The 25,031-nt window shown below is 36.2% G+C and overlaps 1 protein-coding gene across 6 annotated transcripts in view; it reads right to left on the bottom strand.

Annotated features, from left to right (window-relative positions):
* Positions 1 to 25,031, bottom strand: part of CDH18 (cadherin 18) — a 992,712-nt gene that overhangs the window by 581,006 nt on the left and 386,675 nt on the right. For all 6 annotated transcript variants that reach the window (XR_008423672.1, XM_019450749.2, XM_019450750.2 and 3 more), the window contains exon 3: positions 10,856 to 10,999. The gene's annotated coding sequence lies outside the window, so the exon portion shown is untranslated. The remainder of the gene's footprint in view (positions 1 to 10,855; positions 11,000 to 25,031) is intronic.

Raw genomic sequence — 25,031 nt, forward strand, 5'->3', positions numbered from 1 at the left:
GTTTTCATTTAAAAAATTAGTTCAGTTTTGCCACATTACTTGTTATTCGTTTCATCATGGCTTGGAGCAGTTAATCATCAAGAGATTGTATTTCCAAAGTTCTCATTTATATTTCCATAAAGTAACCTTGATAGTGCCAAAGTTTCTGTATCTGGTGATTAAAAATGCTTTGAAATATATAAAGTATTTGATGTGTCAATAGATTGAATACAGTTCTTAGGTACAACAACTATACATGTTGGTGACACTGTGACAACTTGAAAGGTGCATACATAAAAAACAGGAAATAACAGAACATGAAAAATGATTTGCGATAAAAAGAGAAGAAAGTGGACTTCATTTAAATCTCGAAAAACTATTTGTGTTTATTAACTTACTTGTCTTTGGAGAGTATGCAAAACTCTTGGTGCATTATAAAATATAATACTGTCCGTGTATTGATACACATGAATATCTGAAATTGTTTAAGGGAAGCAATTTCAAAAAGACATACAGAAAGTAAAAATGGATGAGCTTCTCATGAATCTGTTATGGAAACAGTTGTAAAATAGAAAACTGAAAGATATTTATGATCTTCAATAACTCAGGAATCATTATCTGAATACAAATGTGATGTGAAAACCAACAATTTTTTTTAAGTTATATTGTATATGTACAAAGCACTTTAAGTAAGGGCTTAAGTTTGACTATTTAAAATCATCACAGCTTAGGTAATGGTCTGCTTTTTTTTCTTAATTCTGGGTCTCCATATTTAGCATATAATCGTTAACTTACTTGTGCTATCAGACTAATGATAGTTTATTCATTTATTAAAATCACGTAGTTCTCTGTTGTGTTCGTTTCATCTTTTAAAAATTGTCTTGTAAGTCAATAATAATCCCTCCTTTTGTATTTTTTAAGATTTGTACGTTGCTTTTGCTTTAAGTGAAGAGAATTGGCAATACTTAAAAAATAAACTTTTCAGTAGCAATAACATTCACATATCACAGTATCTTAGTAAAAATTAAGCAAAAGACCCCTAGATTAAGAATAGCCAGGGGCACAGTTAACAGTGATTAGTGGAAAGGATATAGTCAACTGAAAAGTCTGTGTTTTGCTGCCTCATCATGTAATTTTGGATCCATAGAAAAAGGAGATTATTGATTCTTTCTGCTGACCACTCCTAACTAAAATAGTCAAGGGATTTCATTAAGGTGACCACATTTTTCTTCCAAAATAAGGTATTGCATCAGTGTAAAACACCAGAGGATGATTTCAATGGGGGCACCACAGAGTATCTGGTACCTTTCAGGTAAGTGAAAAACATATGGCCCACCTGCCCTTGGATCATAGAATCTTATCATACAGAAGACTGCTATTGTGGAATAGAAAATGCTTCCCTTGAAATGGACTTAAAAACTGGTTCCCGGGGCGCCTGGGTGGCGCAGTCGGTTAAGCGTCCGACTTCAGCCAGGTCACGATCTCACGGTCCGTGAGTTCGAGCCCCGCGTCGGGCTCTGGGCTGATGGCTCAGAGCCTGGAGCCTGTTTCCGATTCTGTATCTCCCTCTCTCTCTGTCCCTCCCCCGTTCATGCTCTGTCTCTCTCTGTCCCACAAATAAAAAAAAATTAAAAAAAACGTTGAAAAAAAAAAAAAATTAAAAAAAAAAAAAAAAAAAAAAACTGGTTCCCACATTATTTTACAGATTTTGGAATTTGTATTTTCCTGAACCAGAGTAATGGACTACACAGCATTATTCTTGACCAATAAATGAGGAAAGTCTTACAGTATTTTGGCTAAAATTATGAGATAACAAAACATCCTAAGAGAAAAAAAAAATTTGTGTTTAATAATATATCTGTAAATACATATTTTTATTGCTTATTTTTGAGAAAGAGAGTGCACGTGAGCACTCATGAGTGGTAGAGGGGCAGAGAGAGGGAAACACAGATATCGAAGCAGGCTCCAGGCTCTGTAATTTCAGCACAGAGCCCAACGTGGGGCTTGAACTCACAAACTGCAAGATCATGAACTGAGCTAAAGTCAGACGTTCAATTGACTGAGCCACCCAGGTGCCCCTGTAAATATGTGTTGAAATGTTTGAGCACTTAATAAAATGGTTCACATTTTAATATACTATTAAATAAAACTGTTCTGAATCATATTAAAATTTTGTATTATTGTGTAAATACTTATGTATATTTTTCAGGGCCTATCTCACCCAAGACCTCCTTCAGGGATTCCTCACCTCAAGCATTTATAATAGGTTCTTTTTATTTTTATTTTTCTTACCACATTTTGGCAAATAAGGTATAGTTTGTTTTTATGGCCCTCTGCAATGCATAGTACAGCATTTTAAAAATATTTTAGAGTCCAAATGAGTAAATACAGTGAATGAAGATATAGCACACTGAAGGGGAAAAAAGAACTTAATAGGTTTACAGGTATTAAAGAATTCATGTGGTTGACATTACATTAACTGTGGGAGAACCCATAAATAAAATTCACTATATTTTTTTAAAAAATCATTTTAAATCTAATTTATTGACTTTTGATTTAAATCTGCACTTTTGGGGGCAAAAATATAGAATATAAAAATGGTTAAAATGGTAAGCTTTAGTATGGAAATCAGTGACATAAGGACACAATGCTGTGTAATCAACACCACTATGCATCTTCTGAACGTTTTCTTCCTGCATTATGTGGAAAAGAACCAAGCATGGGATTCACTGGTTTAGAAGTCACATTAATCATATTGGCATTATGTTAACCTATACAGTTTTGTGATACTGCATTTAACTCAAATTCTTTACATAAAATGCAGACAAGTAAACACTAGTATTTTATACCTTGCTAATTTTCTTATACAAATTACAACAAGAGGTGAGGAACTTAAAGAAAATAGAAACACACACACACACACACACACACACACACGAATCTGATTGAAAGTATCTGAGAGTTGCCTGGGTAATCAACATTCCAGGGATTTGTTTGTGAGCCAGGATACAGTAAACTGCTTTGTCCCCCTCAGGGCACTTACCGACTCTTGGTGTAGATCATGAGATTAGGAAACCTAGAGTAGGGAAGGAGCAAGGAAGCTAGTGAAGTCTCAAAGGTTTTCAGGGCAAGGGAGTTTATCTCTCTCTCTCTCTCTCTCTCTCTCTCTCTCTCTCTCTCTCACACACACACACACACACACACACACACACACACACACACGCACATGCACACGCACTAAATTCCTGGGGCAGAGGGTTCATTTAGAGCAGTGAAAACATCTAGGATTAAAGAGGCCATCCTTTAGGAGAGCGGGTGGCTCAGTCAGTTAAGCATCTGGTTTTGAATTACAGCTCAGGTCATGATCTCACAAACTGTGAGATGGAGCCCTGCATCTGACTCTCGGGCCTCTTCTCTACCCTCCCCCACCAACCCTGCCCCCACCACCCCACTCCCAATACAAATATATAAGCTTAAAAAAATAAAAAAATAAAAACATATGTCAAGAGGCCAATGTTTAAACAGATAGAAAACTAATGCCCTAGTGACATTTACCCAAGTGTCCCACTGTGCAGGATAGCCTAAGAGGCAAAAAAGAGAGCACAGAAAGGACAGTGTTCTTAGCATTACACCCTGTGCCAAGGAAACAAATTCAGGACTTTCTAAGTAGGAAGGGACCTAGTAAATATTCTGCACTCTCACTTGAGACTCGGAGGTCTGCAGCTTATAAACTAGCAAAATAAGATATAAATTATTAGAAGATGAGGACCCAGGCTGGAATCAGCTCAGTTCATACCTGACTGCATCACAGTTGAGGTCTGCAGTCCAGTGGCCAATTAAAGGGTAGGGTGAGAAATCTTCACTAGAAATATTAATGACTTCTAGGACTTCTAGATTTCTCCCCCAAAAGTTCCAAGAAAATAAAGAGGCGGTAGAAACACATCTGTATATAACTCTGATAAACTGAAGTTAACAGTAACAGATTTTAATCAGCTGAATAATGGGCTTAAACATGGTGGAAAGGAGGGATGCCTGGATGTCTCAGTCAGTTAAGTGACTGACTCCTGGTTTTTTGGCTCAGGTCATGAGCTCACTGTTGGTGGGATTCAGTCTCCTGTTGGGCACCTTGCTGACGGTGAGGGGAGAGCCTTCTTGGGATTCTCTCTCTCTCCCTGCCCCTCCCCTGCTCATGCTCGCTCTCTCAAAATAAACTTTTAAAAATAAATTAGAAATTAAAAATTAAAACGGCCGAAAGGATGTAGAATTTGACCAGAAAACTATCATCTGTATAAAATAACTGCATGGAAATTCTAGAACAAAAAAACTAATCTAAATAAACAACTGGATTATTTAATGACAGATTGGAAATGAGAGTAATAGTGAACTGGAAAAAATAGATCAACAGAAAACAAATAGCCCGAAAAACAAAAGCAAAAAGAGTAAAAATTTTTAAAAGAGTGATTTCAGAAGGGGATCTTATTTTTTTTTGGAATCCAAGAGGCAAGGAGAATGGGAAACAATTATTGAAGAGAAGAACGGCTAAAAATCCCCCCAAATTTGAAAGCCATCACGTTATACCTGTGCTACACAGTCGAAAACCTTAGCATAAGTATTCATGTAAAGAAAACTTCCTGTAGGCCTATCTTTATTTATAATCACCTTGATTTATGTAAATATACATAATCTATTTTATATACATGTACAAATATATATAAAATATTCAGAAATGTCCTGTTTCTTCAAAAGGAACAATAAGTTATTAAAAAAAAAAAAAACCTAAAATGACAGACCAAAAATATTCTTAAAATGCTCAAAGAAAATAGACTGTCAACCTAGGTTTTTATTCCCATCACAAATATTAATTGTGAAATGAAGTAGAGATGTTTTTTTTCAGAAGAAAATTAGCCATATGTTAATGTAAACTATGTAAACTAGAAGGGGACTTCTTTAGCCCAAGAAAAAGTATACCATAAGAAAACAGAGCTATACAGACATAAAAACAATACATTCAAAAATATAAGTGGATTTTAATTGTATAAAGTTATAATAATGCCTATGGGTTTAACATGTAGAGACTATTAAAAAGCATGGAAGACATTGAATACAGGTAGTTTTAAGAGGTCATCATTTTTGTACAAATGATTATTCATATTAATCCTAAAGATTCAGTTACTCATTTTAGAATCTCCAGTTTAGCCACCAGGAAAAAGAAAAAAAAAAGTTATCTTTTACTACAAAGGATCTAAACTAAAAGGCTAAAGGGAAATAGATTTCAAATGGAGGCAATAAGAGACAAAAATGTTACAGAAAACAATGAGACAAATGGGACACAGTACGATAAAACGTACGACATCAAACGTCAGTGATTATTTTGCAGGTTAATGGTGCATGTCTGTTAGTTCAAGTCAAAACACATCATAACAGATAAAATTTTAAAAAAATCACCTATATGCTGCTCACAAAAATCTTTTTTTTAATTTTTTAACGTGTATTTATTTTTGAGACAGAGAGAGAGAGAGAGAGAGAGAGAGAGAGAGAAGAGAGAGAGAGAGCCAGCATGAGCAGGGAAGGGGCAGAGAGAGAGAGGCAGACACAGAATCTGAAACAGACTGCAGGCTCTGAGCTGCCAGCACAGAGCCAAATGTGGGGCTCAAAGTCACCAACTGTCAGATCATGACCTGAGCCCAAGACAGACACTTAAAGGACTGATCCACCCAGGCGCCCCAAAACTCTCTTTAAATATAAGAAGTATTCTTGTGTGGTGTAGATAGCAGTCCTTTGTTATTCTCATGTCCTAGGTCATCAAATGTAATATTGATTTTAATAGTATATTTGGTCATACAGATAATTTTAATGTTCACACAGGTCTACTATTTCTTGAGGAGATCCTGTTTCCTCAGTGTTTCGTTTTTCAAGATTTATCCACTTGTTGATTGTACTCAAACTGTTTCTCTTAGATTTTCTTGCAACTTTTAATTTTTGTTTGTAAGTCTTCAAACTTCTTTGTCAGTAGTTCATTTCCCAGCTCATATACAGTCCATCATTTTCTCACTGTCCAAAAAATGGTGATTATATACGCCATACGATTACATACACTGAAATCCATTTGTGCATGTTCTATTGATTCACTGCTTTGTGTTCTTTTTCTTGCCAATTTAGTACGATTTTAAGATGAAAGTTATATGTTCCAGGACTACTAAACCAATACTCCTGATAGTCACTACTTTTTGAAGTTTTCTTGGTTGTTTTTAAATACCTATTCTTTAACATATATTTAAGATTTTACCTAGAGACAAATATTACTGTCAATTTGTTGAAAATGTATTTAGTTTATTAATTTTGGATAAATAGGCTTCTATGATAGTAAAACTTGTATTTCTTGGTATTTTAAAGTCACTTTTCCCTTTTGCTGACCTAGTTTTATATCTTTTCCATTACATCACATAAGTGGGTACTATGCCGACTTGTTAACTAGTAATCCTATTTATTTCTGCATTAAAGGGAATGGGATCTATTTTCCAATTTCATTTATACTTAGAGATAAAAATTGGTTTATATCACTAATTCATCTGATTTTTCTACAGTTCCAAAAGTATTTTATTAGATATCAATGTTAAATCTTCAGCCAAAAAAAATGTATTTTCAAATTTTAACATTAACTATTCTATTATTGCAATCAGTAGAACTTTAAAGATTGTCCTACATAGTAATAAGACTAACATGTAGTTTCTTGTACATGTTCTAATTTTTACCTTCATGATTTTAGCTTTTTTTAAGGTTTACTTGTTTATTTTGAGAGAGAGAAAGAGACAGTGAGTGAGGGGCCAAGGCAGACAGACAATGCCAAGTAGGCTCTGCAAGGCCAGAATGGAGCCTGATGCAGGGCTTCAATTCACAAACCATGAGATCACTACCTGAGCTGAAGTCAGACATTTAACTGACTGAGCCACCCAAGTGCCCCTTGTGATTTTAGCTCTTAGGGTTGTTTCACTGAAGGGAGAAGAAAGGAAAAGAGAAAAGAAAAGAAAAAGGGCATTTACTGTTCAAGAAAGAGGTTCTTGTCATACTTGGATCCAAAAGCCAACACAGGATTTACAAAAGTACTTAAGATTGTCAGCCACAAATATTAAGCTTGGCTAACATTTTTATCTCTTTCAATTCTAAAATTCCATCATATATTCACTCGTCTGTATCCAAATCAGATAGTATCCTAACTTTGGAATGCTAGAGAAATGACCTCAGAGATAGCAGGCAACAGTATATATTTTGTAGATAAAACTAAGTTTCATCAAATATTTAGAGTGAAACATCAAAATGCAATCAACATTTAGATACTTGGAAAGATGCTAATATTTTGCTAAAATTTTCAGTCTTTATCCAGATGTCTGGCACACATAAGGAAAACAAGACACTCTGTGAATAAACATAATCTCAATTACTCCAAAATGCCGTTTTTCCACCGATTTCCAATTTTCGTTTTTAACAGAGAACATAATCACATGTTGGGTGATTGTAGAGATTAACAATCCTGGCTTCTAAGGACAGACTATTCTAGTGCATTCACTAATCATTCCAACGCCTACACCATTTAAGCAAATGCTGAATTAGGAGACAGCGCAAGCTTCAGCAGTTTTCTGCTTGTTGCTGTTGTCATTTTGATGTGACCCAAAATACAGAAAAGATGCACTGAGGGCTTCATGACTCCTGATAGGGAAGTATTCTTTAAAACTTTAATTTTAATTCATTTTCCGGAAAAAAATTACTATTATCTGGTTTTAGTTTTCTATTGACATCATTTACATATCTACTTGAAAGTATTATTGGCCTTACTTTAACAAGTTCTTTTCTAATGTCATGGAAAATTATGGCCTATAGAATAACATCTAGCTTTGTTCTTTAGTTTATAATGGAAGCAGTTGTTACGACATATCAAACAACAAAAAATCTTCATAAAAATATTAGAAGGGAGTACTTACTTTGTATCTGTTGGACCGCTTTTTCTTAATTTTTTGATAAACGTGTCCACCGATGAGTTCTCATTTTTTATATTGGAAGAAATAAAGTGTTTTTTTTTGTTTGTTTTGTAGTTTCAAGTTGTTATTTAAATTCCAGTTAGTGAACATACAGTGTAATATTAGTTTCAGGTGTAGAATTAGTGATTCTCACTTACACAGAACACCCAGTGCTCATAGGTCTGTTTCTTAAACAAAAAAATCCACCCTCCCTCCTCTCAAAAAGAGAATTGTATTAAATATCTGATGCGAATGTGGAGAATAGAAAATACTCCTAGGGTAGAGCCAGTGGGATATAATTTTGGAATTTCTGTTATTGTAACGGGGGGAAACAGCAGGTCCGACTCCGTAGTGTTTCTTTTCCCCTTGCTGCCATAACCTAAGGCATCCATACTTCTTAGCCCTGCAAGAAGTCATGTTAATCACTGAAGGGATTTTTTGCTCACGGCTAAGTGTTGTAAAAACAGCTCTTTACTCCAAACCTACTCCATCCGAACAGATACGCACCTATGGAAATAACACCGCTATGTTTAAGATTTACCAGAACGATAGGACCAGATTTTTGTACACAGAGATCAACCAACCACGGATGTGTCACAACCTTCCTCGGATCCTTGCAGGCACCTGAGTATCTACAGACATCAGTCATCTCCTGCCTCCAATTTCCTCCTGAGTCATGCTCTTCCTCAGGTGAGAGAAGCTCAAGTTTTATGCTGAGTTAAGATGGTCCTTTAGGGGGCGCCTGGGTGGCTCAGTCGGTTAAGCGTCTGACTTCAGCTCAGGTCACGATCTCACAGTCCGTGAGTTCGAGCCCTGCGTCGGGCTCTGGGCCCATGGCCCAGAGCCTGGAGCCTGCTTCCGGTTCTGTGTCTCCCTCTCTCTCTGCCCCTCCCCCGTTCATGCTCTGTCTCTCTCTGTCTCAAAAATAAATAAAAAACGTTAAAAAAATATTAAAAAAGAAAAAAAAGATGGTCCTTTAGGACAGGAGGCTGCCATCTCCTCCGTTTGTGGGCCTCCCCAAATCAAGGTGCTTTCCTGAAAACCTCGCTTCTTATTGGCTTGTCCCATCGTGGGAAGAACAAACTTACACTCACATTGTATTCTTCTGTTTAGTATGCTAAGTTTTCATCTTAAGAATCGCTGTTTCCCCTGAGATGGTGTTTCAGAGTTTGGGGTCAGAGAGAAACATACATTGAGTTCCAATTATTTTAAAACTGTTGTTTAAGACTCTAAGTTCAATTAGGGCCAGCTGTATATCTTTCTTAATTTCCTTTTCTAACACCTGCATCCCTTATGTTTACAAAAGATTTTACCTTTGGGAGTTTATGATTTGTCCTCACTGTATATACCAATGTGGATAAAAAAAACATCTCCTCATGTTGTACAGTGAATTGTGCTTAGGCGTTTATGTCTGAATGTACTTTCAAAGCATCTAAAATTAACCCTGGGTTCTGTACATCCAGGCCGTATTTTCTGATCTTTTCGCCACAGCTGCTATTAACTCCCTGGCTTTCAAACGTACTTAACATCCTACTGTACTTCAGGACCTGCTACCCCTCTCATACCAACACTGATATTATAAGAAAAAAAAATGTGGTTATTTGTTATTCACCTGTTAGTATGGATTTCACTTTATACTTTAATACATTTGGAAACAATTATAATTCTGAGTAAATATATATTATATTCATGTAATTGTGAGTTATTATATAAATCTGAGAATTTATCTGCCTGGGATACGATTGGTGTCATTAGAGAGTGAACTTCCAGACTGCCGTAACCGATAGAATTGTTGCCCGGGTGATGCAGGAAGGACTCATAGACAATTATTTTGTATAATGTAAAAGACACTCTCATTTGGTAAACTTGGTGGTGGTTTATAAGTCTCCCACAGCGCCAACACATTAACACTTTAAAAAGGAATGACTTTACCAGTACCTTCAGATATATGCCACAGGCCAGCTTAAAAAGTGCACAAGAAATACTGCTAATTTCCACAGAGCATCAAACTAGAAACATCATTAACGGAAACCATGGTAATACAGGTGATCATGACTGCTGAAAGTGTGGAATTTAATCATTGAAAACAAGACTCAGGCGTTTCCAGTTTGCATACCAGTGGCCAAACAGACTATAAACTATGAGCTAGCCCCAGTTAAAAACACAAAATGATTGACGAAGGATAGACAATGAGCCAATATCACAGAAGAGCCTGATTACCAACAAAACCGCTGAACCTCCATCTTGCATTGCTGACATTTCACATCAGTTTCATGAATGTAAAAAATTCGAAGTTATTAACATCAAAAACAGACGCCAGACTTGCAAGTTCCCTGAGCAGACACAAGCAATTTAATCACACATGCAAAACTTAACTTAGCTTATTTTGCAAGACTTACTTTGGCCTGGGTCATTTCTTGTTTATACCTCTGGAAATCAAAAGCGTTTCGAAACTTAAACGGGATCCAAAAATTGACGTGAAGTAAACACTGACCAATTTTATATCACATAAGAAGTTTCTAAGAATAAACAGCCCCTGCTTTCTCACTGTATACACTGCTTTATAACAAGATAGAGCCTCATTCCATGTTTTGGTTTGGTGAGGGATGATTTTGGTGTGTGCACAACAAACTTTTACCAATGACTACTCTGGTGATTCATTGGTTTTACACCTAGTATTTCTAAAATTTTGATAAAGTAAACATAAGAACTGCATTGAGATTGTATTCAGGCATTATCTGTCATGGGTACAGCGTTCAGGTTGAGCTGGATGTGAGGCGTCTACTTGTGTCAGTAACGTAAGACACTGAGTATGTGTTCTGTTTCCCCTCAAAGCCCCCAGACTGTGGTTCCCACCGCCTTACCTTCTTCCCAGTGTTGAAGAGGCTTCCCAACAAAAACCGATGGATGTGTTCAGCCGAGATTATGGCACCATCACCCACTGGAGCTGAGCAGAAGGAAGTGTAGTGTCTGCCATGGGTTAAGTAAAGAGCTGATGAACTGAGGGCCTGGGGACCAGAGGTTCCAGAAGTTAAAACTTATGTCAGACTCACGCAGAAACAGAACTATCGGAGATTTGGCTTAGCAGCAACTGCCCACCCCTGGATCTAATTGAGTTTAAGCCCGCCTCTCCCACGCCTCTTGATCAACCACGTAAGTGTATTCACCTTTGCCTCTGCAGACACCCATTTGTGGAGGTTCAGAAACTAGTTAAAACAGGGACACCTGGGTTTCTCAGTCGGTTAAGCTTCTAACTCTTGATCTCTGCTCAGGCTATGATCTCAAGATTGGTGAGATCTAGCCCCGCGTGGGGCTCTGAGCTAACAGCGCTTGCCTACTTAGGATTTTCTCTCTGTTCCTCCCCTACTCTCGCCTGTGTGCTCTCTCAAAATAAATAAGTGAACTTAAAAACAAAACAACACAAAAAAGTAAAACCAGAAGAAGAATGAAGAAGGACAGAATGAGGGCCCCATGGGCAGGCAGGGAAAATGGGGAAGGGGTTGTGAACAATCACAGGGATCAAAAATCTTTAACTGGAAGAAAAGATTGTGAACCATCTGTGACTAGACTAATAAGGAGAAAGCTTAAGTATTTGTCTTTACAAAGGGCATTAGTTCACTGGCTCCTAATGAGTGGGTTAATAACTAATAAAGTGTTTGGAATAACACAAATAACACACAAAAGTATAAAATCCTGAATGTGTCTGAAAACCATCTCAACCAGACTGTTACCAAGTAGTATTTTCAGCCCAAATCCTAATGCCCAGATCAAGCATTCCAGGATCTCAATGTCTTTTGAAGAAATCCCACACCTATTTTGTCGTGTCGTGTGTGTGCGTCCATTCAGTACGGACAAGAGTTCGCTGTAACAGCCCTTGTCAAATCGTTGGCTTTTGAACAATGTACTGAAATATGTCTATCTTTATAGTCTTCTGTTTTTGCAATAGTTGATTGCTGTGCTCTTCAAAATGGACAGTTTAAGTGAAAGGCTTTCAAATATCCTCTCGAAAAGTAATTCAGACTCACATATCATTGGCCTAAAGGATTTATAAAAGCAACACTTGTGATTGCATTTTGAAAGAACACACACAAATAGGAAGTAAATGAATGATAGCACCTTCAAGGAGATATTTATGAAAAATTGTTTCCTATCCTTTAATATAGAACTTATTGCAGTAACTATGTACATATGAGACAAAAGAAAGAAATCTTAGAAAAATAAATGTTAAGATAATTAAATGTACTTTGGAGCCTGGAAATTATGCTGTATGAAGTTACCCCTCTCTTGGTCCCAAAGCCTCAGTCTGTGTGTATACATGCCAGGACCTTACCTCTCTCTCTATTCCCCCTGCCCCCCAGAGTATTTATCAACCCTGGTACCAAATCAGAATCGCCTGGCTCCTTAAAATAACCTAAACCCTTAGATTCCACTCTCAGATACTAAAATTTAATTGGTTTCAGCTGAGACCTAGGTAATCGGGATTTTTAGATGCAGTTCATAAATGTAAGTCTATAAGTATAACAAACACACATATGCATATATACCAATATGGTATTAATTAATATATTATATTAAATATATCTCCCAACATTGTCTACATACATATTTAAACTTTATGTAAACTATATGCATATTTTAACTTTATATAAATATATACATATGCATATATATACATATAAAAGTACACACATGCCTATGTGTGTTTTATATATATGTGTGTGTATATATATATATATATATATACACACACACCCATATACACACAAGTACAATCAAATATGTGTTTGAAAAGATAGATTGAGAGATAAAAATAGATGTAGATTAATATGAATTACATGTAGAGATATATTTAAAATCATGCTTCCTCTGAATTTCACAAGGCAAGTTAAATTGCACTGACTTCTTGAAATAGTGATAATTAATTAAAAATCATCTCTGTTGAACAACTGCTATGCACAAATTCCTCTGAGTGATGTAATGAAGAAGAATAGTGTTATGGGATATAATGGGTAAGCAAAAGTCAGAAAAAAAAGGTACTAATTCCCACTCTATTGAGGAGACTCTAATTGCCAGGATCTATCTAAGAATCAACCTGTGATCATGTCCTATCAGTGACCTCCTGCATCAACTGAAGAAAGTTTATCCCGGGCATTAGAACAGCCCTTGTAATGGATCTGGAAATAAAATAGGACTATGCATGTGGAGTTAAAAGGGAAAGGCTTTGAGAAACATAACAGGAACCTAGGTCTCAAGGGACCTTTAGGACATTCAAAACACATTTGTTTTTGTTTTGTTTTGGCTCTAAGAGTGATGGGAAGTTATTGGAGTCTTTGAGCACACTCATATTTGAAGAGAAAGCAATTGAAACCCAGTGATATACTCTCTTTCCCTCACCTTATAAATGTTTGCTTCATGGCTCAGAAATGCTAATACTATGTGTCCCTACAAACCTGATAACAGAGCAGAGATTAGCACTCATGTTTTTTGTACCAGGAAGAGAAGGGTGATTAAATCATGAGAAATCCATCAGTGGAGAAGGCATTGACTTAAATATGTGTAACAATGCAACCTTGTTTATTGTGCTTTGTTTGATAATATCCTCTAACTGCCTCCCACCAATATCTTTGTCTTTCGCTGGAGATGGTATTTAAGGTAGTGACTTGGGAAATCTCTGGCAGTTATTCAGTTTTCTTGGTTATCTCCCATGTAGCCAGGAGTTTTACATGTTTTTGAACTTGTTTGTTTTTCTCCTGCTGATCTTTCATCACAAGGGGGTCTCAGCCAAGAACCTTGAAAGGTGAAGTAAAATTATTTCTCCTCCTTTACATCTCTTAATATTATTATATCCTGTAGATCCCACTAAGTTGGAATCACCATTAAGAGAGAGAGAGGAGAGGGAGAGAGAGTGACCAGACTTACACATGTTATCTCTCAATCCCAGACTTTCTGCTTCTGGGTTTGTCATGTAGATGCCTACAGAAAACATAAAGAAAATTATGTTGCTTCCCAGCACTGAAGCTGAGAACTACCAGACCCTCTCCCCCGAGGAACCCACATTTGAACACTTGTCTACTAGAGTTTATAATGTACAAAAATCAATGCTTGTTTTTTTTTTTTTCTTGTTAACCTTGGATAACCTATAGATATATAGTTGCTAGACAGAACCTCCAATTTGTAAAATCTACCAAATGATAGAAATGTATGCCTTCAGCCATTCAGTTTATATTTTGATAACTATACAATTTTACCTATATTTTTAATGACACTAAATATTTTTCAAGTATTACGTCCATGACTCTTAGCAATTTTGGTTCAGAATGTGAAATACAAGACCAATTATTGTATCTAGTATTTAGACCAACTTCACACCCAGTGTAGTGACAGAATGAAAAAGAATTGAGATTCTGAAATATTGAAAATGCATTTGTACTTCTCCCTAATGAAATCTATTTATTCACAGGAAAGCAAAAGGTTTTAAGAAAATTATCTCCCTTATAATAAAAGCCTAAATTGCACACAGATTTGTCTTCCATTTTTTCTAATACGTTTCTGTCTCATAATTAAGAATAAAAGATTCGCATTTTTATTAATTATCAATTAAAAATTGGGCTAGGTTGGTAATCTATTTATTTATATATTTATTTTTTTGGTCATTGCTTTCAACTACTCAAATGCTAGGAAAATGGTTAATTTTCAAGACAATTTCTATACAGTTATAGTTTATATAACAGTGATATGTTTCTTCTTTAACTCCATCTATTCCCTGTATTAATTCATACATACAATCTTCCTGTCTTGAGCAAGGAAGGGAATCAGCAAAGTAGAGCTAATTTTTTTTTTTTTTACCTCAGTACATAAGATTTTCATTTCTCCTCTTAAGTGTTCTTTCTGTTTTATGTCAAAGTTTCAGATGAAATCCTAGCTAACATATTCATTTTATATGGAAACAGACTCAGTAGGGAGATTTAACCTAACATTTTTTTTTCCTTTTATTTAGATGGAACTAGGTAGATTTTAACAGTCTAGTTTCCTTTCTTCAAGAGCATAGGGACATAACATTTGCAAGGTCCCTTTGTAGTTAGGGCGGGTCTATGTCACTATTATAGACAAAGCAATGTGGATAGAAGTGATAGATCTTCTGGGGCTCTTGGGTGGCTCAGTAGATTCAGCATCTGACTTCAGCTCAGGTCATGATCTCATGGTTTGTGAGCTCGACCCCACATCAGTCAGTGTGGAGCCTACCTGGGATTTTCTCTCTCCTATCTTTCTCTCTGACTCTCTCTCTCTCTCTCTCTCTCTGCCCCTTCCATGCGCTCTCTCTCTGAAAAATAATTAAAAAAATAATTTTCAAATTCCGACCCTTGGAATCATTTTGTACACCTTGAGTCTATACACATACTGAAAGCAAAGGGGTCCAACATTGAGAAACTACCCAATGGAAGAAGCCCAGATGCCTGGGCTTCCCACCCTTGGAGGAGAGCTGTCCCAGAAGGCAGGTTTCAAGTTGAACAAGAAATTCAATTTAAATGCACTGTGTTATGGATGTAATAGGGGACTATTCTTCAATAGCTAGTGAGAATTTCTCTAGCTAATAAAGCATCCACTATGTGACCAGCCCCTTTTCTAGGAGTTTTACATTTACACATGGCAAAGAGCAATCTAGTATTTGAGTCTGAAATCTATACTGTCTCTTGCTAAAAATATGAAAGCAGTGTAAATAATTAGTAGATTCATAAGATGGGATTTTGTTTCTTTCTATATGATTATTATTAGTAGAGATCACAGTTAGTATTTTACAGTATAAAATAAGAGATGGTTACTTGTAGTCACATGAAAAATTACTAATCCCGAGTTCTTGCTCTGATGAGCAAAGACTTCAAAAGTACATTAGGGTCACGGATATCATCACAGTTAAAGAAATGTACTTTCCATTAAATGGATACTTGAAATTTTAATAGGTGTACAGATTTTAGTCTCTTTTATGTTTGTTGTAATTTTGACCTCTGTTTTTGTCTTAAGGCATGATGCTATTTATTGACATGGTAGTTTATTGTCAAATACTATCATATGATTAGTCAAATATATGAAGAATTCATACTGCTTTACTAACGAGTATAGATAGAGTAAATTGGTAAAAATAAGTAAAACTTAATTAAGTTCTTTTTTAAATTTTTTTAATGTTTTTTTAAATTTGTTTTTGAGACAGAGAGAGACAGAGCATGAGCAGGAGAGGGGCAGAGAGAGAGGGAGACATAGAAGTTGAAGCAGGCTCCAGGCTCGGAGCTGTCAGCACAGAGCCCAATGCGGGGCTCGAACTCCCTGAGTGTGAGATCATGACCTGAGCTGAAGTCGGACGGTTAACTGACTGAGCCACCCAGACATGCCAAAACTTAATTAAGTTCTTAACAGTTAATATTCAAAACAATACTATTATTCTTCATAATGCAAATTATCCATATTGTCTCTCCCAACACACACATACACGTGTATATGCCCTTTGTATTGACTGAAATTTTCATGAGAAAAGATTGTACTAGCGAGAGAATTTCAAACTGAATTGTGGAGAAGGTAGTGAAATATTATTTTTAACATTTTTCCATGAAACTGAGGACCCGATACGATTAGTATCTTTCTATTGATCTTTAAATAAATATTGGCATGAAAAGCAAGCTATTTGGGTTTAAATAAGACCCAATACAATCATTGACTTGTTTTTTTTTTTTTCTCTGTTCTTGGAGAATACATTCTTTTGTTCTAACAGCGAAGGTGAACACAGATGTTCCTCATATGCTTATAACATATTAACAAATTCACTATTTGTGTAAATAGTAATATTTTTAAAGATTCCTTCTGGGAACTACTGAGTCAAAATTCACCATATTGGAGCTTTCAGAAGGTAAACGGCTGACATATTCAGTGGTAGAATGGCACAGTATTCCCTTTTATTGAAAGATGAATTACATTCTACCTGAAGCCAAACCCTCTTATATTCAGCCAACTTATTAGTCCTCATCTTTTTCTTCTTATTCTCTATCTAGAGTAAACTGTGCTTGCAACTTGCAACTTTATTTAAATAATTTTGTATTCAAAACGTGCACTATTTCGGTCCCCACCCCATAACAAAAACAACAAACCACTTCTCACTCCTGTCTATGGCAGACTGATTGCATTCTGATGCCAAGAGTCTGATTTCAGAATTTAGCCGTGATACACAAGGCATGACAATAACATAATGAAAATGGCTTCCATAGGCAGCTCTTGATTAAAGTGTTTCAACAAAAGGCATTTCAAACATGTTATTAGCAATGATAAGTTTATGGGTTAGCTAAAAATTAGTAAGGGCAATTCTAAAGTTTTACTGAAGGCTTCTTATCAAAACATTAAGTAAAGACTTAAGTAAAAAGGACAATACTCATAACATTAAACTATCAGAAGAATATTGAGGATGGAGTAGACGTTAGAGCAGCCAGTGCAGAGAGAAGCTGAGCACATGTGGAAAAAGAAGAGATACAGGGAGGCAGGTAGATGATAATGGAAAATGGGCTTAACTTTAAAGTAAAAAAGAGATTCTTCATAATGAGGGTTTTCAGAAATTCTTCCCACATGTTTTATGATGTATTATCTTTTTTTTTTAAATTTTTTTTTAACATTTATTTATTTTTGAGACAGAGAGAGACAGAGCATGAACGGGGGAGGGTCAGAGAGAGAGGGAGACACAGAATCTGAAACGGGCTCCAGGCTCTGAGCAGTCAGCACAGAGCCCGACGCGGGGCTCGAACTCACGGACCGCGAGATCGTGACCTGAGCCGAAGTCGGACGCTTAACCGACTGAGCCACCCAGGCGCCCCTATGATGTATTATCTTTATTCTTCTCCCTAAGAGTCTTTGGTTAAAATCTACATTATTGCTGATGGTTGCTTGGAATTATGTTGTCTTATTTTGGTTTGTTGTTGCTGTTCAATTTTTGTTATTTTTTTAATAAACTTTATTTCTTTTATTTTTAACGTGTGTATGTATATATGTATGTATGTATGTTTGGGACAGAGAGAGAGAGAGAGAGAGAGAGCGCACATGAGTTATTGAGGGGCAGAGAGAAAGGAGAGAGAGTCTCCGAAGCAGGCTCTGTGCTGTCAGTGCAGAAACCGATGTGGGGCTTGAACCCACAAACCATGAGATCATGACCTGAGCTGAAACCAACAGTCAGATACTTAACTGACCGAGCCACCCAGGCACCCCTCAATATTTGTTATTTTTAATAGTGTTGGAGCTATATGTGGTTTGTACTTGTCTCTACATGGAGGGCTTTTGGCTCAAGATGGTCCAGCCATATTCACTATAGTCAACTAAATTATTTAAATCAAGGGGAGTAAAAGTTGCAGCAGCCATCTGACAAATAACTTATAACTAAAAAGTAACCTGGAAGTACTTTTAGAAGTAAGGAATATTATCCTGAGTCGCACCTGCGGCCCAACAATTTACTAGTCCTATCATGGGATCAACCAATTCTCCCTGCTCTCACTCTACTCCACTATCAAAATAGAATTTGATGAACAAAGAGAAATCACTAGACACTCATTGTAAAATCCTTGTGCAGTTAGAGGTTCAGAAAAAGATAAAGCCAGAGGAATTTTCCACTAAAGACGAGGGTCTTTTTAATGAAAAAAAAATCATCCTGGTATCATTTACATTTAAGATTAAGAATAAAGATGTTTGTTGAGCAGCAGAAGCTGCCTTAGGTGCTTAGATTTGGCAGAGATCAAAACAAACGAAGTTTTGCTGTCGTGACTGTTTTCTTCCAATTAGAGGATTATACACAATAAACAAATGTATAAATTAATAGCTTATAAGTTGGATGATGTGGGTATAAAGAAGCAAGATACTGGGCAAACAGTGTCAATAGTGTTAGTGGTGACATTCACAGAAACCAGAAGAAATAAGAAAGGGAGCCATGCAGGCATGTGGAGAACAGCCATTGCAAGCAAAAGTAACTGCAAGACACTAGCATATGATGAGAACGTCAAGGAGGACAGGGTCACCAGATTGTAGAGGACAGTGCGAGGCTGATGCAAGGTGAGGAAAGAGGCAGATCATACGCTCCAGACTCAGGGCTTTCATACTTACTGACCAACAAGGTTGTAAAGAGAAAAGCAAGGTGAACGGGGCTGAGACTTAGAAGGACTGTTCTGACTCCAACAGCCTGGAAGATCTTGGGCAGCTGGAAGCAGGGGATGAGTGGGAGCTATTGCAAGGGTCAAGTTGAGACATGATGGTGGCCTTGACTAGTTAGTTATTGAGATGGTATATGTTTTGCTTTTTGGTTTTTTTTCAATGTTTATTTATTTTTGAGAGACAGAGAGAGACAGAGTGTGAGTGGGGAAAGGGCAAGAGAGAGAGAGAGGGAGACACAGAATCTGAAGCAGGCTCCAGGCTCTAAGCTGTGCTTAGAATTTGATGCGGTGCTCAAACCCATGAACCATGAGATCATGACCTGAACTGAAGTCAGATAGATCATGACCTGAGCTGAGTTAAATCATGACCATGGGCCTAGATCATGACCTTAACCGACTGAGCCACCTAGGCGCCCTGGGTATATGTTTTGCTTTTAGGACCTACAGCATTTGTGGATGGAATGGCCAAGAGAGTGTGAGAGAAAGTGATCACTCAACCATAACACCTGGCTTTTCAGAAAGCATCGTCACTTGCTGAGAAGGACAAGACTAAAGGAGAAGCAAATTCCATGAGATTAGAGTGGTGTGTGTGTGTGTGTGTGTGTGTGTGTGTGTGTGTGCTCATACACTCGCGCGTGCAGGGAAGTCAGTCACTTGAGATTCCTACTACATACCATATTAGAGAATTTGGGTCAGATGTTACAAAAGAATCCAGTTTTACAGAGGGGATCAGACACTTAACAGCTTAAAGAAGGTATATAACTATTTCATAAGTCTATATTAAATCACCCCAAAAAATGATAGATCAAGACACATTCTGAATCCTTAGCACAGAAACCCCATAATGTTCACATTTGAGAAAATGAGGAAAGAATAAGCACACATGATTGAGAAAGAATGACAGAGAGAGGAGACAAAGAGGGAGTTGTGTTCTGGAAGCATGGGAAGGTTTGGAAAAAAGTAGCAAGTCATTACCCCCCCTTTTTTTTCCTTTTTCAGAAAGATAGAAAAGTATTAAAAGCCTAAGAAGTTTGAGTGAACACTTTTTAGGAGTAGGACAAAATAATCATGTTAACAGGTGACATATGATTTCTCATGTGAACGCAGATTCCAAATTCTTGAAAAGCAAATTCACATCCCACATGGCAGGCTGTGTCAGCCCTTAGGGATCTCAGGAGGACACAGCAGTCCTCACTGGGAAGGAGAAATGGGATCCGACTGGCTTCCCAGCCCCTTTCTCTTCCTCCTCCTCATACGAAGCACCAAGATCCTCCCCTCACCTTAGAACCTTCAACGACCTAAAAGTATGAAAAATCCATTAGGTTTACTAAGGGACAGATTTGTAGCATGGCAGCAGGGGCAGTGGTATGTTTCATATTGGGAGAGACATGGGATCCCTACAATAAGAAAGTTACAGAGTCTGAGATTGAAAGGAAATAAGGAATATTATAGAGTCAGCGTCAAGGAATCCTTCAGGTGTCACCTAGTGTTTAAACATGTTAAATTATGAAACTTTGTACTCTTATCAACCTCCGTTGATACTTATGTTGATCTAGGGAAGAGAAAATCGATGCTCCTGAATTAAGTGGTTGAATCCTATTTAAACCATGGCCATGCGTTGCCTATTTCCTTACAGTTTCTTTTGTGAAAGATTAGTGGTGGGATCTCAAAGCCTAAAAGTCTAGGGGAAAATTTCCTCCATTCTTCTCATCCTCTCCCAGTACTGACTCTGGTAAGTAGTATTCTATCTTCACTACAAGAGAAAATAATGGTGTCTCTCTCAAAGATTACTACTGATTCATTTTCATAAATTCTTGGCCTCAGTGAAGATATCCAGCATTTTCAACTTGCTCACTCAATTCTTCCAGAAATTTCAGGATGTATTCTTTGCCCTGGTGGGTAGTCTGGGAGTCCTTGTCGCCTACCATTTCTGCATCACAGTTAAACTGTTAATTTTAAATAGGATTATAATACATGAGAAAATGGGAAGAGACTTTACATGTTGCTAATAACAATACATGTAACCAATTTCACCTTTCTAAACACTCTTCTAATATCTCATGAAATTAATGATGGCCTGAAACTTAGCAGAAAAATGGCAAAAACAAAACAAAACTGTACATTCATCATGATGTGACAAATGAAAGAAGCAAATGATGTCTGTACCTATAAATATAGAGAACAGATTGATGGGTGCCAGAGAGAAGAGGGGTGGATGATGGACAAAACAGGTGAAGGAGAGCAGGAGATACAAGCTTCCAATTATGGACTGAATAAATCATAAGAATAAAAGGCACAGAACAGGGAATATAGTCAATGATATTGTTATAGTGTCCTATGGTGATGGGTCATAGCTCCCCTTATGATGAACGTATCATAACATAGAGATGTTGAATCACTATGTTATACACCAGACACTGATATAACACTGTGTGTCAACTATACTCAAATATAAAAAATTAATTTTAGAAAGTAAAACATAATAAAATAAAATAAAATAAAATAAAATAAAATAAAATAAAATAAAAATAAAATAGGGGTGCCTGGGTGGTGTAGTCAGTTAAGCATCCAAACTTTGATCTCGGCTCTGATCATGATCTCGCAGTTCATGGGTTGGAACTTTGCATTGCGTTCTGTGCTGATGATGCAGAACCTGCTTGGGATTCTGTGTCTTCATTCTGCCCCTCCCCTGCTTGTGCTTGCTCTCTCTCTTTCTTTCTCTCTCTCAAAATAAATAAACTGAAAAAATAAGTAAATAAAATAAATAAAATAAAATAAAATATAAAATAAAATAACGTTTGCAGTTCAGTTCAAACCACAGTTGGAAACTGGAATTTAATAGAAGGAATAAATGTTTTTTTTGCTATAGATCTTACATCAAAACAAAACAAAACCAAACAAAAGACATAAGTGGCAGTGAAATTAGTAACTTTTGCAGAAGGAAAGTTATAAAGTTATATCTGTGGATCTGTTTATAAAAGTAGAAAAATTAAAAATATATATGTTAACCATTCTTAAATAGTGCCTAAAAAACACTTTTTAAGCATATCTAAATTTTACCAGGGTTATGTTTTCAGAGAAAAAAATAAAAATAAAAATAATGACTGATTTGTTAAATCGGTACATTTGACGGTATTTTATTTGGTTTATTTTCAACGTTATCATTTAATCAATGGGCTTTATATTTAAATTTATATCCCTAATATTTAAGCATCACCAACAATTATTTTATACTCATCTCTACCTCTAGAGCTATCAGTTCATACTTCTTCCAAATAAGCTTGTTAATTAAAAGCACAAAAATATTTACAACTGCTATACATCAAGGAAAAACTGTAATTTGATTTGACCTCACTTTAAACAAATTATTTTGCATCGATAAACAAGTTATACTGAGAAAAATGAAATTTGATTAATTTCCTTTCAATTATTTCTGAAAAGCAACTTCACTCAAAAGCTGAAGGTAGAAAATGTGCTTCCTCTTAGTGGGATTTTATGAAGATGAGTTGTTTACTTTGACAGTCAAATCTGACCTTTATAATGCAGTATTTGTTTAGATCTAGTGGAGATAAATTGAGTGCACCGATTCTAAATTGAAGATCTATTAAGTAATAAGTAGGATGTAGTTTTATAATCACCTTCACGTTATAAACAAAATCTACCACAAGATCAAAACACGTTGACTTAGAAAAAGTGAATGCAAATTAAATGGAAGAGATTTTAGAAATGTAGTGAACAGAATTATAAGATGGGATGCTACTAAGGATTTTTAAATATTTCCAATTTCTTTTGGTTAACTGGCGATTGTGCTGTGGAATACACATCCAACAACAATTTGAAGGCATCTCATGAAATACATGAAAGTATTTCTGCCCTAATAGAGAACAATATTTAGAACATAGGTATTTCAATTTCTTTAAAGAACAACTGGGGCAGTCACCATTTTTCCCTGCTGCTTTTGGTTTTTAATTTGCTATTATAAGTGAATGAAAATAAATGTTCCTCCTCTGATGTCAAGAATGAGGCCACAGGAGGGTGTGGGGGGGGGGGGGTTGGGGGGAGTATGTTAATACACTGCTCTAATTCCTCTGTAATCCTACTTCATTATTTTATGCAAATAATTCCCAGAAAGGATCAACTTATTAAGAAGAATTAGAATAAATGAATGTCATCGGTATTGGGTATTATGTCAGCAAGTTGAAAAAGTACACTACATTAAATATTGAATCATAGGAAACTTCTGCAAGTTGTTTTTCAATTATATATTTTTTTTGAAAAACAATGATTTTCAAACGTTCAATGTTGAGAGGCTAAAACATTTATGTGGTGGTATTCAGATTTCTGTCCAAGATACAACTTTTTCAAAATACGAAGAGAAAAGTTCACATGAAATGCTACAGAAGTGTCTATTAATAACTATTCTTCAAATGTAATTTCTTACAAATTATAAAGAGAAACTGTGATTACAGGTAGATTATTTTTAAACACTGAAATCTCACTTTTAAATGTAGTTTTTGTGAAATAGTTACTAAATGTACCTGTCGTAATTATATAATTTTAACCATACTTGGAAACCTCAACTAATGCCATGTCAATTTTAGGATATAATCCAAAAAATTTAGTATGTCATTCAAGGCCTCTATGTAACTCTCAAAATGCATCTTCTACAATTTGCAAGCAGTGCCATCATATTGATTAAGATACAGTTTAAAAATCCCTCTCTCTCTGTCCCACCCTGTGCTTACACTCTGTCTCCCTCTCTCAAAAATAAACGTTAAAAAAAAAATTAAAAAAAAAAGGCGCCTGGGTGGATCAGTCAGTTAAGTGTCTGACTTCCGCTCAGGTCACGATCTCACGGCTCAGCGAGTTCAAGCCCCACATCAGGCTCTGTGCTGACTGCTCGGATTCTGTGTCTCCCTCTCTCTCTGCCCCACCCCCTGCTTACACTCTGTCTCCCTCTCTCAAAAATAAATAAGCGTTAAAAAATTTTTAAAAAAGATATGGTTTAAAAATATAAGTAAATATAGAAAGCGTAAAATAGAAAGCTTCTCTCTCTGTACACATGTGTTTCTCCCTGGCAGAAATGACCTTTCCTCTGTTCCCATTTGTCCAATATCTCAGACAGTGTCTAACAGTTTACATGTGTTGTAATAATAATTTTCCCCTTTTACATCCTAAACCTGTAACTTATATTTATTGAATGAACAAATCAATCAATAAATGATCAGTGCAGGACTTTAACATATTGCCTACGAGTATTTCTCACAGCCGTGCTCTGTATAATGAGCTCATAATGTTTCAGTTTGAAATTAGAGATGATCAGATTTGTCCTGTCTCCTTCTTAGGCATCATTGTACATAGCCTCTCATTTCTGATGTTGTAAACTTTTCTGTCAGAGTACGGGAAGACATGTAACACTAGCGTATGTTGGACAGATCTGTTTATTAGGAAGAAGTTTCCTTGGCTGAAATCACTTCACTTTTACCTCTATTTCCCTCTGGAACAAAACTTAAGACAAGCTTTGTATCCTGTACCACTGCTTCCTTTGACAGATAGATATCTCTTTTCCATAAACCCAGGCCCTTCTGAAACACATCTTAAACACTTCGGTGACAGGTTTTCATACACATTGACTGTTTGCTCAGTAACTGAATTTAAGACTTCATTAATTTACTCAAAATGTTTTTAACTCTAACCACAATATAAGTATCTGATTATGTGTCTCATCTGTCTTACATTGTTTGGGCTCTTACAAAGCTCCAGAGATATACTCCATAAATCTGATAAACCTACCTATGTATCTATCTATCTATCATCTACCTGTCATCTATCATGTATAAATATTTCTTGAAAGAACCAATGAATGAATGAA

Source organism: Panthera pardus, unplaced genomic scaffold (assembly GCF_024362965.1).
Source record: "Panthera pardus isolate Hobbes unplaced genomic scaffold, ASM2436296v1 HiC_scaffold_2, whole genome shotgun sequence".
Classification (NCBI taxonomy): Eukaryota; Metazoa; Chordata; class Mammalia; order Carnivora; family Felidae; genus Panthera; species Panthera pardus.